General features: G+C 39.4%; 1 protein-coding gene across 1 annotated transcript in view; it reads right to left on the bottom strand.

Annotated features, from left to right (window-relative positions):
• The window catches only part of LOC121295501 (mastermind-like domain-containing protein 1), an 88,786-nt gene that overhangs the window by 25,606 nt on the left and 49,854 nt on the right, over positions 1-13,326 (bottom strand). The window lies entirely within an intron of this gene.

Below are 13,326 nucleotides of genomic sequence, written 5' to 3'. Positions count from 1 at the left end.
GTATTCCATCAAAAACACAGCCTGGCAGCAGCTGAGTTTGCTGCGAGTGCTGGCTAGATCCTCCATTCAACATGGAAAAACAGACACGCGATTAATCCACTGAAGCAGACACTCTCTCCCCCTCTCCCTCTCTCTCTCTGCATTCAATGTAATACCAGCCACCACTGGAATAAAAAGAACACACAGTGACATCAACTAGTGACTGGGAGGGTAGTCCATGCCACCTGACCAGCTACAGAAGACCCCCAGACTGCCTGTTACAATATTCCAGCGGTCTGCTTGACCTTTGTACCGTCTTCAGTAGAATGCCGTTGTCAGCACAGCTCTTCTCTGACAAACAGAAAAGGGGTTCCTTCACCTTTGTGTTGTGTCATTGTCACCATGTGTAATAGAACTGGCGTTCCCTTTTTGGGAAATTATTTGAGAGTTTATTGAGGTCATGATCTCACCTCAAAAAAAAAAAACAAAAAAAAAAAATCACTTTACAAGTAAGATAAAAGTTCATTTTGTAAATAGTTTTTAGTGTCTTCCTGTCAAAACATTTGATTAATTTTATAACCAAGTTCCCTTTTTTGGAATTGCTTGGGTATTATGATTGAGTGTCAATGGTTAAAGATGATACAGACATATGATTGTACACTTTTCCTGGTTTGCAGATAATGATTTATTTAGAAAATGCAATTCACAAGATTACTCATGTTACTTGTTAAGCTGTCACTTTTATTGCCACAATAGGGCAATAAATTCCCAGCTTGCTTGTCATTTGTGACATTTAAAGAGACACAAGTTATTACTCTTTTTAAAAAACCCAAAAGACTATGCAGTAGGCCAATTTTTATGCCAAGACTCCTTCTGTTCAATAAACAGACCCCATTAAACCAATCAAATCTCCTTTGAAGTATGAAATTATAAATAGCTGGCACCTTCAAAAAGTAGAGAAAACTAAAACATGGAAATACGATGTTCGAAATTCCAGAAACATTTTATACATTTAAACTGCATACAGACAGATAAAATCCACCATATTTCCAAAACATTTGTTTTTTAACCCAAGAAAGACCAATTAAATGACAGCAGCAGACATATTTTATACATGAAGCACTTCTTCACAGGCCAGTTTATTGGTTGCTATGGTTACATATCAACCTGGTCGAGCTGCCAGTCAAGGCAAGGCCTAGCTCCAAAACTGGCTCCGTTTGCACTTTGTGGTAATACCTGTTCCAGTTTAAGTCAACCGAATCCATCAACAGGAGCAGTAGCTCTTAACAATTAAATGTTCTGGTAATCCTAAGGAGTGCTTAAGCAGTATTCGCAGGCCTCTAGAAGGACTTGGTAACAAGCCGGGGCCAACTTTGTTTATTTACAGGCTCGCGGATGACGAAAACAACTTTTGAGGGAACTGACTGTTTTCTTATTCCCACACTCCTCCGAATACCTTGCTGTGCTTTTGAGACTGGGCTGCACAAAAGGCAAGTCTGGATTTTGCTGCCAAAAAATATATTTTACAGACAAACATTGCAAGGCCAGGGATAAAAAAAAAGGGGGCGGGGGGCTCTAGATTTAATCATTTTCATTCTGTTTTTTTTTTTTTTTTTTTTTTTTAAATAAAAAATGTTAGTGCTTGTCCGCAAATGATAGCTCCACCAGAACCCTGCTAAAAACAACTTTGGCTAAAAAAATGCCCCTACCACGTTTCATCACATTTGCAAAAGCAATTCTCTCAATACAATGTATGTAATATTGTAAGCGTGACACATCTATATTAGGGGATACAAAACAAATGAGTGGCCTCTTAATGTCAATTGGTTTACGTCATTTTTTACATTTCTTTTCTTTTCATTTATTGAAACTGCAGTCTGGCAGACAGAAATAGTCCAATACTCACGTCACTGTAGCTTGCCAGATATTAGACATGTTTGCCTGGGCTAACATTGCTCTGTGTTCAGCAGGCGATAGTCATTAGGAATGAATACAAAGAATTTAACTACAAGCAGCACGATATTTGTTTGAAACTTGCTCCAACTGTGTTGTAAAGAGTAAAACCACAAAGAAAGTTGAATTAAATCACTCACTTTCAAGTTTAGACAACAGTGAAAAGCCACAAACGACAACTAAAAATCAAAGTGCTCAAGATCACGCACACAGAGAGCAGCCTGTTTAATTCACTGCAGATGTACTGTAGACAGCAACTCTCTAGGTTTCTAGAATAGTAATTAAAACACTAGTTTACTTCACAATATTATTCCGTGTAGCACACTATAGTAATGTATTGTATGGGAATGTTAAAACATGTGAAGAGTTTATGTTTCTAATTTATATCTTAGTCTCTTCAATATACAGTACACAACATGTTATAGTATATTATACAAACAAAAGTAACAGCACTTAGAGGGCTTCTCATGATGGCTTTTTTTGCCTGGAACAAAGTTCCCAATGTGTTAAAAATTAATAATGTTTAAACATATTTAACCCTTAAGCGTTTAGGACATTACAACAGAATTTAACATCAGTTTTATGTATAATTCTATTTATTTTTTTTATATGGGAACCTAATGAAGGATTCAAATCTCTTTTTTTTTTCAAGTTTCTCTCTCTGCACTCCCCAGCGCCACGACTCTAAATGAAGAGCAATGAGTATTACGAAAAAGAAACTAGATCACCATGCTCTTGATCCACTGCATGTCCATGGGCTTGGTGAATCACCAGATTTTCATACTCAACAACTTAAAGAATGTCCTTACCAAGTTTCATCATAATTGGATAAACGGGTACTTAACATCTAACAATACCACTATCTTGGGAGTGCCTTTCTGACAATAAGTAGTCAATAATTGAATCAGTGAAACCCCCGGGTCCTGTTTTTGAAACACATTTTCTAATCAAACGATTTCAAGAATATCAGCAAAGTTTACTGCAGGGCGGAGCAGTTCATTTCTTGCCCCCCATGTAGGTTCTTTTTCTTTTTAGAGCAAAATGTTGTGGAACATGTGGCCTGCATTGGTGGGGGATAAGACACCTCCACAAAAGTGCATGTCTGCTGCAGATTCAAAACAACCTCTGGATCAGTTCAGAACACATCAAACTCTAGACCAGCTGCAAGGCCTTCAAGGCTGGTGCCTCCACCTCCAGCCTTGAAGGAGACTGAGATAAAATGAAGGTCAAAGAGAGTTGTCTACAAGCATGTCTCCCTGTTATATCCCACCCTGTCAATGCTTCCTTCAGCTGAACCTCCACGGCACTGTTAAAGTGACTGGCAACACCAACAGAGGGGTTGTGCTGCTTTGCATTTCCCAAGCATTGTCCGATGACTCATGCTGTATAAAACAGGAGACACAGAGCCATAGCCAGGACAACATGAAATCCACCCCCTCCAGAACTGCACAAGCCCAGGTCCATTCACTTAGACTTTGCCTAACAGACTATCAGTTTTATAAATATCTAAACAGCACTGTTAACTCAAAAACAAACAATTAAAAAATAGGCTTTCTGAATACATACAGTGCCTATAGGAAGTATTCACCCCCCCCTTAGACATTTTCAGTTTGCTGTGTTACAACCTGAAATCTTGAAGCATTTAAATGGGATTTTTTTCTCTTTGATTTACACAAAATACTCAACACTTTCAATGTGTGAATAAATGGAAGGTGAAAACACAAATCAATTAAAAATAAAAACCTGAAAAGTCTTTATTAGATAAGAATTCACCACCTTTGCTATGACACTCCTAAATAAGCTCAGGTGCAACCAACTGCCTTCAGAATTCACACAATTAGTTAAATGGAGTCCATCTGTGTGCAATAAAAGTGGTTCACATGATTTCAGATTAAACACACCTGTCTCTGTAAGGTCCCACAGTTGGGTAGTGCATTCAAAGCAAAGATACTACCATGAAGACCAAGGAGCGTTCAAAACAACTCCAGGATAAAGTTGTGGAAAGGCACAGATCAGGGGAGGGGTATAAAAAGATTTCAAAGGCATTGAATATCCCTTGGAGCACAGAAGTGGAAGGTATACAGCACCACCCAGAATCTGCTTAGAGCAGGCCGTCTTCCCAAACTGAGCAGCCGGGTAAGAAGGGCATTGGTCAGAGAAGCCACCAAGAGGCCAATGACAACTCTGAAAGTCCTACAGCGTTCCATGGCTGAGACGGGAGCTCAGGTACTCCACAAATCTGGCCTGTATAGAAGAGTGGCAAGAAGGAAGCCATTTCTGAAAAAAGCCCATGTAAAATCCTGCTTGGAATTTGCAAAAAGGCATGTGGGAGACTCTGAAAAGATGTGGCAAAAGATTATGTGGTCCAATGAAACAAAAATTGAACTATTTGGCCTAAATGCAAAACGTTACGTCTGGCGCAAACCCAACACAGCACATCACCCAGGTAACATCATCTCTATTGTGACGCATGGAGGTGGTAGCATAATGCTATAGGGATGCTCTTCATTGGTAGGGACTGGGAAGCTTGTCAGGTAGAGGGCAAAATGGATGGAGCTAAATAAAGGCAAACCTTGAGGAAAACCTGCCTCTGTCTACAAAAGACCCAAGACTGGGTCAGAGATTCACCTTTCAGCAGGACAATGACCCCAAGCACACAGCCAAAGCGACACTGGAGTGGCTTAAAAACAACAAAGTGAATGTCCTAGAGTTGCTCAGTCAAAGCCTGTACTGTACCTGTACTCCAATTAAGAATCTGTGGCAAGACTTGAAGACTGCTGTCCACCAATGATCCCCATCTAACTTCACAGAGCTTGAACAATTTTACCAAGAAGAATGGGTGAATATTGCACAGTCCAGATGTGCAAACCTGGTAGAGACTTAGCCCAAAAGACTCACAGCTGTAATTGCTGACAATGGTGGTTCTATCAAGTACTGACTCAGGGGGGTGAATACTTATCTAACCAAGACATTTCAGTTTTTTTATTTATTTTTCATTAACTTATTTCACAATAAAAATTCTCTTGCCTGCCTTGTCAAAGTGTTGAGTAGGTTGTGTAAATCAAAAGGAAAAAATAACCCAATTTAAATGCATCAAGATTTCAGGTTGTAACACAACAAACTGTGAAAACATCCAAGGGGGGTGAATACTTACTATAGGCACTGTATATATACTGTACATTGAGGGGAAGTTTCAGTCATGAAAGCAGACACGACATTAAGAGAGGACTGATATCTGCTCCTTAGTTTACACGTACTGAACAAATTATTGATGTTTCACACGGACAAAGTAATGGCTCTCTCTATTCAACTACAGGACGGGGACAAAGTCAATGAAAGACTAAACTATACCGGTGAAGAAAAGGTATTGCCACAATACAGCTATCACTGCCGTGGCCCATTAACTGGCACCTGTGAAAAGGGCTTGAATGGGTTAGTCCTGTACAGTGCTGACACTAGCTGACCTGGGAGCAGTGACCTAGCCTCAGACACCTACACTATGCAAACAAAGAGTCTAGCCGGGAAATGAGAGTTCCACCAGGCCCTTGCGGTGATGAAGCTCTGACCATCCTGCTAAGAACCAATGCTGTAACTGAAGCACGTAGAAAATCACATTGATGGAAACATCTGAAGAGGGAAAACAGACAGCGCTGTCTACGGGCCACAAACTGGAGCAAATTGTGTCTTATACCTTTTCTCCACCCTTGCTGTTTAATTCCAAAAAGTAATTCTATAATCTCCCTTTAAGTATTGGACCATTCCAGACAACTTCTTTATTTCCCCTTTCTAAACGAGGATCAACCAGGACAGCTCAGATTGCTGAGCAACTTGCTCGCCGCAGTTCCAATGGTGCTCTAGAATTCATAACCTCAGCAATTCTGAATAGAAAGCGTGCACACACAGAAACACAGGCGCACACACACACACAAAGAACCTTTATTTGAATCTCCTCACAGCTGCACTGTCTGTCATTACTGCTCCCCCCTTCCCCCCTCCTCCCTCCGAGCCATGCTACTGAGCAACAGGAGATCGGGAGAGATCAGTCACAACAAGAAAGGGAAGAAAAAAAAGAAAAAAAAAAAACAGGCGGGAAGTCTAATTCCAGATATGGAATTAAATAGGTCCAGTGGGAGTTCAGAGCACTCAAGTGAACCTGCTAGGTCAGATATTCAACCAGACTACTCAACCAGAAGAATACTAACCAGTGAAGAAATCACCTTGAACTGCAGTAAAGCAAAGCAAAGACAATCCTATCCACTGAGGAGGGATATAGCCTAAAATGTTTGTCTGCTTGAGTTATTAATGGTTATCAAGGAAACCTACACTGTTTCAAACACTCAAATCACACAAACTCTGGCCTTCTCAGTGTAAGCCTAAAACTCTGCTTTGCCAGAAAGCAAGCTTAGTCAGCAGGCCAGTTTGTTTGTGTTCTCTAGGTGTAGCTTCTCTAGATTTATGTAAAAAGTGTGACATACAAACGGACACCCAAGCACCTTCATATATCAGTTCAGAGTAGATTGGGCAGGGGCTCGATTTCTGGCACTAGAGCATTTTAATTATATACCTATCAAGTGGACCGGGTGAAGATCTAGCACCTGTTTCTAACCCTGCACCAGCATACAATCACCAGATTTAAAACCAAGTTATATCCCAATTGGATAAGCAGAATTAGCTCAAGTAAAACATATGACGTTGTTAACCCCTTCCCTTTAGCAGCAAGGAGAGAAAGAACAGCTGTGGAACAATCACAATCTGTCAGCATCTGCTGGCACCTCTCCCTGTCTCTGATCTGTCAGAGGTAATAACTGCAGGCTGGATTTGTATTTCCAGATCAGCTTCTGTTACTGTCAGCAGAAAAGAAAAATGCAGCAATGTTCCAACGGTCTGTACTCCTTCTGGTAAACACACAAATAAATACAAGAGCAATTCCACAGCAGAGCTGGTCAATTAGCTAGGCAGAGAGAGGGCTGGAAAGGGGGTGGGGATGAGAACAGACTTGGTGGGCTGGAGCTGGCATGAGCATGTGTTTCTTAGACAGAGGCCCAGGTGGTCCCCCCAATCATGATACAAAACATCAGGGCAGATTAAGCAAGCTCTTTACTCTGAACAACTGGAAATATTTCTTGCAACAGGAAAATATCAGTTAATATCCATTTGACACAGTGGTGTGGTGATGAAAATTTGAAGGGATTCAGTCCATCATTAAATGATGAGGAGTCACTTTATATAATAACTTGGAAAGTGCCTTGGCTTTAACCCCTGGTATAGCCAGGATTTTATATTAAAAATAGAGTAGTAGTGAGTAAACACTTTACTCCTTAAATGAGAAATGGGTAAACTCAGTCAAATGCACTACTGGTTTTATATACATATACACACACACGCGCACACGCGCACGCACGCACGCACGCACACAGTACCAGTCAAAAATTTGAGTACACTTGCTGGAAACTAGGTTTTTTCATAATTGACAATGTTTTACGTTGTATACGTTTCTGTAAATACTTGAAAATGAAAACACACGTTACAATATACAAAACAAAAGGAGTATCAAAGCAATGTCCAAGAAAATTGAAAATTGTCTCTAAATCTTGGATTCCTCAAAATACCCACCCTTTGCCTTAATAAAAGCCTCACAAACGCAGGGCATTCGGTTAACAAGTTTCAGCAGGAAATCACCCGACATGTCTTCCCAGCTCTTCTGCAGCAATTCCCAGAGATGTAGGGCACTTGTGGGTAGCTTTGCTTTGACTCTTCTGTCCAGTTCATCCCATACAAGTTCTATGGGATTGAGGTCTGGAGACTGGGCAGGCCAGGTCATTAGATCGAGTTGTCCTTCACTTTCCTTCTTCACCAGATAGTTCTTGCACAACTTTGAGGTGTGTTTCGGATCATTATCTTGCTGAAGAATGAAGGACTGCCCAACTAGCCGTAATCCTGATGGAACGGCATGTCTCTGAAGTATGCTATGACAGCCATGCTGGTTGAGCTTGCCATGGACTTGGTAAAGATCACCAACTCTGTCACCAGCAAAGCAACCCCAGACCATGACACTGCCTCCTCCATGCTTGACAGTGGGAACCACACATGCAGAACTCATGCGCTCACCCTCTCTGCATCTTACAAATACTCGGCGGTTGGACCCAAATATTTCAAATTCTGACTCATCGGTCCAAAATACCGCCTTCCACTCCTCAAATGTCCAGTTTCTGTGTTTTTTGGCCCAGGCAAGTCTCTTCCTCTTATTCTGCACTCTTAACAATGGTTTCTTTGCAGGAATTCTTCGTTAGGCCAGCATCACGCAATCTCCTCTGAACTGTTGATGTGGAAATATCTGTACTTCTAGTAGCATTTAGCTGAGCTTGTATTTCAGGGGCAGTCAATCACCGGTTTCGCAGACTTGTGGCTTGACCTTGGCCTGCCTGACCTTGTTCAGTCCACATGAGTGCCAGTTTCTTCAAATCGTTTAATGGTCACAGCAGTTACAGACACTTGCAAAGTTCTTGCGATTTGGCTTAAAGATTGACCTTCATTTCTTAAAGTAATTACAGACTGCCTTTTTTATTTGCTTAAGTGAGCGTATTTTGCCCTTACATTCAGGAATGACAAACTTGTGTCTATGCTATCTACATTTATAGTAATCATGGACCCTCACCTGTTAACAATAATTGGTGACAAAAGGTTAATTAGGTAACATGCTAGTTAACTCAAAGAACATCTAATAAAGACACTTTTGTACTTAGGCCAGTGTTCTAACACCGTGTTATACACATTTCAGACTTTTAACTGACTTGGGCTTCAGACTGAAATCCCCTTGCTTTGGGTGACCATTTCATTGAAATTGACAAAATTTACATTTTCATTTAAAAATAAAATTTTTGAATGCAATTTACTTATGATTACCAGCTTATATAAGTACATGTATCATATAACGAAATATTAAGTGTTTATAAACAAGTTTATACAGTTAAAAGCATAGATAATCATGAAAAACCTGGTTTCAAGCAGGTGTACTCAAACTTTTGACTGGTACTATATATATATATATATATATATATATATATATATATATATATATATATATATATATATATATATATATATATATATATATATCTCCTCCAGTGTGAAATCCCATCGAAGGAGAAATGAAGACAGCAATGATTATATTTTATGTTATGTGATATTCGATGGAGCATACTAACTGAAAGATGTCAGAAAATAAAAATTGTACTGTTTGTCATCTGGGTAATGTGCTAAAAGATTGTTGCTCCTTATTAAGAAATTCAGAATATGAATTGTTAAAAATGTATCTAAAGGTGTGACAATGTACAGATTATAATAATTTTTGTACATTTGTTAAATGAATAACTTTTTTGCAGTTATAGATTAATTGATTGCTTTCTTTTGAAAGACTATATTCCAAATGTTAAGTCATTTTTGGACGAAATGAGGAATGCAATTTGATGTACTTGTACTCTAATTGTAAGAATAATCAAATTTTATGATAGTTGTAAAATGTTTTGTGTTAATTGATTGCTACCCCCCACAAATGATAGGGCTGATTTTTAACATGTGTGAGTGAATGACCACCTGAAATTTAAAATGACTGTTATTCATTTGTATTTAGATGGAGGTGGCGCCTTCATTGTTCAGAATCTCTATTGTGCTCTGAAGAAGACCTACGGGTCGAAATGCGTAAGTCATTGTTGTGTTAACTGTGGTTTTTAATATGTTCAAATAGACTATTGCTTTTATTGAGAATTCCTTTGCACTGTTTCTCCTTCGATGGGATTTCTCACTGGAGGAGACTTATAATTATCTGTATCCCAGGACGAAGCACCCCAGAGTTTATAAACTGTTCTTGAACACTTTTGTAGCACCGGCATCTGCATTTTCTACAGTTTATATATCAAAACTAGTCTTGTGGATTGTGTTGTGGCTTCCTAAGAATGACTCAAATCAAATAGCAGCATGGATGGTAATTAAACTGCACACTGCACTGCTACTGCAGCAAAACAAATAAAACTGCAACAGGGTTAAGTGAGCACAGAGTAAGAAGCCATCTCCTCACAGTTCTGTCTGTGTTTACAGGACAAACACTGCTTTCATTTTTTTGTTATGGGGTGTTTTGTTTAACCTAAAATCATAAATTCTGATCATTAATGTAGCAAAATTGTGAAGTTTGAAGAAAAGTTTCCTATAACTCTCAACTCGGGTGCATTTGTTGTTTAGAGCGTGCTGTTTGTCACCCTTTTTACCCCCAGATTTCATTGTTTGTCACAGCAAGTACAGAGACTAGAGCCCTAATGTTCAGCGACGAATCACCACTGTGGAAACCGAGGGACTGATTGAAAAAAGTGAAGAAGAAAAGTGAAAGCCGACACAGTTTTACTGCCAGCGATGACTCAGGTATGATTTTTTTTTCTTGTATTACTAAACGCAGAGTCATATTAGCAACAGTTTTCTGTAACTGGCTGCCATTCAGAAAAATAAGGCAAACAGGTTAATTCCTGTTTACTAGAAATATACTTCTTCTCCCCCCTACAGAAAACACTTTCCAAAATACCCAGGGGTTATGATAAGCAAACTGCTTTCATGTGACTCAATTTGAACCCAGGCCACCAAGGGTGACAAAAAGACTTGTTAAATGTGCCTTGTGTAATACTAAGCATACATACAGACCTGCATTTACAATGGTTCTCCTGGATTTTGTGCATATTCTAAAATTGGCAAGTTCTGCAAATGGGAGTTGAGGAAAAGGTTTAAGAAAATGCTTGTGAATATGGCTGTAGTGGGATAATGTTTCCTTACAATGTATGATGGATTGGTTTCAGCTATGAATACTGGTGTTGTATTAAAGCAAAAAAAAAACCCCAAAAAACAGTCAAGTAGCTGCTGATGAACGACTTGTGAAAGTACACCAACAGTCTTCCCCGCCTCACCCCTATAAAAGAGGAACTGCAAGTTCAAACAAACTTTCCAAAAATGTACACAAGAAAAAAAAAATCCACAAGAAGACCCTACATCTGTGCAGCAAAACTGTCAAGAAGCCAAACTGTAAACCCTGAATTTATGCCCCCTTTCTACACCTTAAAAGCACTGCATTCATTATCCCCTTCATTCACCTAATCAAAAGGCACTCAAATTAGCTGGAGGGGGTTGCTGTCTGCCTTCAAACACTCCCGACTCCCTCAAAGGCCCCGACGCTGGCATTGAAACTGCCTCGGCCCCTTTGAAATCAAATCTCCCTTTCCTCTTCGGCATGTTAACCAGGGAGATCTACTTAGCGTTAGGGTTTTTTTCTTTTAGCAGCAGCAGCAATTACACAATCAGACAGTAGATGTTTAAATCTGTCTATTTGGTTTGATCATATGTGAGAGAGAGCGAGAAAGAGAGAGAGAGAGAGAGAGAGAGAGAGAGAGAGAGAGAGAACGCTATGTTATTAGTCTGAAATGGGGGAGACAGAAACTGAAGTGTATTCTGAACATATAAGGGACACATGTCCTGTTAATTTAGCAACTTAAAAAATGCAAATATGTAGGAAACAAAACTAGAGAAGTTGCTGCTCAGTGTATACAGTAGCTACCTGCCACAGCCTGAGAGTATATATACACTGTGTGCACACACGCACACACACACACACACACACACACACACACACACACACACACACACACACACACACACAGTATAGCTACACAGAGCTGCTTGATTCATATTATATGTTCTTGTGTTCAATGCCCAGCCCCCATGAAGTTTTCTTCCAGTGGAACCCTCTCCCCTAAGCTCTTCAGATTCGTTAAGTCGACTATGAGAAGTGAAAGCTTGGCCTCTCTCATTAGTTCTGCTGCACACCATGTTAAGTCTCATCATTCACTGTTGCTGAAGAAGAATATGAAAAAGTCCATTTTTGACATCACTATTTCATTTGTCTAGAAGACAGTGCAGTGTTGGACCCCAGTCTTTCTTTGCCTTGCCCTTCTTCACACTGTTCAAATGCACTTTATCCTGGACTCTCCTGAGAGCGGTACTGCTTCTTTACACATTCTTTATTGTGTAATATTTTAAAAGTCAAGCAGGTAAATGTTTCAGCCAGGGCCTTCACACACAGTGTAGGAGATAATATTTCATTATTTGTAGGCTCTTCATAGCATTGTAAAATTTCTGCTGGCACAGTATTTTTGCAGTTTATGCATGGTTGCATATGGTCTTTACAAAGCATTACCATTCTTCAGTCAATTACTAAACTTTAGTATGTTTTTTCAAGTGTGTACCAAACTAGACATTAAGGACATTAACAGTGTGCACCTAAGTTGTTTATAACAAGTTCAATCAGTTTTGATTTCCTTTACAAAAGGTGAAAACTTTGCAGCAAAAGAAAATATCAGGCAATTTACAATCTGCAAAATTGTGGTGCATGAAAAGATGCATAAATTATTATTTAAGATTTTTCTTCCGTTTCTAAAAATGTATCCTCCCACTTCTTCGGAAGTCTGCTAAAACAACAAAATAAAGTCAAATTTCCTTGGCCCTTAACAGCTGCACTCTCTGTTTCTCTGCCTGCCACAGGGATCAAATTTCATGCCTTTTCTATTCTCTCCACCAACTGCCCCCCCCTCCCCCCCTCCCCTCATAAAGCTGCACCTCTCCTGAAACACTGGGCCTCTCTCTCTCTCTCTCTCTCTCTCTCTCTCTCTCTCTCTCTCTCTCTCTCTCTCTCTCTCTCTCTCTCTCTCTCTCTCTCTCTCTCTCTCACACACACACACACAAACTCATTTCCTCTGCTATAGCCACTCACTCACACTTTGGGTGTGTTTCTTTTTTGTACATTCCTTTGTTATCCGAGTCAAAACCCATTCACTGTTCAAACTGTAGTTCAAATATTTGTCTTGAGATATTTTTCTAAACAAGTTGTTAAACTCTTGTTAAAATATTTCTGTAATTAGCATTACCTAATTCTGACAATAATATTGAAATTCATAAAGAATGTCAAGGGACACAACTAAATATTCTTGAAAGAGTAGGCAGATTTAAATGACATTATCTTTGTGTATTGCAAGCAAAACAATAGGAAACTTGATCTTGATATAATAAAATGTATAGAAAACACCAGCATTTGTAGTGCCTCTATATAAAGTTTTCCTTCGTTTGAAATGCAGTGCAAACAGATCTCAATCTGTCACATCAAACAGATTGCTAAATGAATGAAAAAGCATGACAGGAGAGACACCAAAATTCTTGACATGTGAATCACAGAACAAACATTTAGATGACTTAAAACAATTAGGCTGCATGAGATTTTTTTTTATTAAAATGGTCAGAGAGTGGGAATGGGCTAACTGGACAAATTTCTTTGCTTGCGTCTCTCTCTCTCTCTCTCTCTCTCTCTCT

This window comes from Polyodon spathula, chromosome 20, assembly GCF_017654505.1.
Source record: "Polyodon spathula isolate WHYD16114869_AA chromosome 20, ASM1765450v1, whole genome shotgun sequence".
NCBI classification, from domain to species: domain Eukaryota; kingdom Metazoa; phylum Chordata; class Actinopteri; order Acipenseriformes; family Polyodontidae; genus Polyodon; species Polyodon spathula.
Note: the sequence above shows the minus strand (reverse complement) of the source record. Positions and strands in the feature narration are given on the sequence as shown.